Source organism: Ictalurus furcatus, chromosome 21 (assembly GCF_023375685.1).
Source record: "Ictalurus furcatus strain D&B chromosome 21, Billie_1.0, whole genome shotgun sequence".
In the NCBI taxonomy this organism is placed as follows: Eukaryota; Metazoa; Chordata; class Actinopteri; order Siluriformes; family Ictaluridae; genus Ictalurus; species Ictalurus furcatus.
Window position 1 is genome coordinate 19,912,962 of NC_071275.1, and position 1,053 is coordinate 19,914,014.

A 1,053-nucleotide genomic window follows, 5' to 3' on the forward strand; every position below is an offset into this window, starting at 1 on the left:
TTTCCTTTTTTTCCAATCTAATTTCTCTCTGTGCATCTGCTGCTACTATAAAAACACTTTATGCAATTAAATGTTTAATAAAATCTGCACATCAGATTCTCTAGACTAAAACGAAAGTATTCATATAAAAAGTTTTTTTGCTCCTCTTTTTTTTTTTTTTTTTAGCTCTGCTATTACTCAAAAGAAAACATGGAAAAAAAATACATTGATTTAAAAAAAAAAAAAAAAAAAAAAAAGGTAATACAATAAATTTTGATTTGTGGTTGAAGCCTGAAGGAGGTTAATAAAGATAAGACGATGAAGCTGCGGTCTAAAATCAAACGGGAAAAGAGAAGTGATGCAATGAGTGAGGTGGGAGAGAGAGAGAGAGAGAGAGAGAGAGAGAGAGAGAGAGAGAGAGAGAGGTTGGGTATGGAGGGAGGGAGAGGAACACTGATGGGTTGGGGAAGGTGACGGTCGGTGAAATGGTGAATGCTCCGAGTGCTCGGCCGTTCCAAAGGCAGGCTGAAGCAGGAAACAGTTACAGTGCAGTCAGTCAGAACACCTTCACCTGCTCATCACTCCAGTTCAAGTCTGAGAAAGGAGAGACAGAGAGAGAAAGGACAGAGAGAGAAAGGGAGACAGAGAGAGAAAGGGAGAAAGGGAGACAGAGAGAGAAAGAGAGAAAGGGAGACAGAGACAGAGAGAGAAAGGGAGACAGAGAGAGAAAGGGAGAAAGACAGAGAAAAGGAGACAGAGACAGAGAGAAAGGGAGACAGAGAGAGAGAGAGAGAGAAAGGAAGACAGAGAGAGAGAGAAAGGAAGACAGAGAGAGAGAGAAAGGAAGACAGAGAGAGAGAGAGAAAGGAAGACAGAGAGAGAGAAAGAAAGGAAGACAGAGAGAGAGAGAAAGAAAGGGAGACAGAGAGAAAGGGAGATGGAGACAGAGAGAAAGGGAGACGGAGACAGAGAGAGAGAGAAAGGGAGACAGAGACAGAGAGAGAAAGGGAGACAGAGAGAAAGGGAGACAGAGACAGAGAGAGAAAGGGAGACAGAGAGAGAAAGAGAGAAAGG

At 42.5% G+C, this 1,053-nt stretch overlaps 1 protein-coding gene across 1 annotated transcript in view; it reads right to left on the minus strand.

Annotated features, from left to right (window-relative positions):
- Positions 1–1,053, minus strand: part of gnai2a (guanine nucleotide binding protein (G protein), alpha inhibiting activity polypeptide 2a) — a 40,977-nt gene continuing 39,924 nt past the window's right edge. Inside the window, exon 9 of the mRNA XM_053652738.1 lies at positions 1–573. The gene's annotated coding sequence lies outside the window, so the exon portion shown is untranslated. The remainder of the gene's footprint in view (positions 574–1,053) is intronic.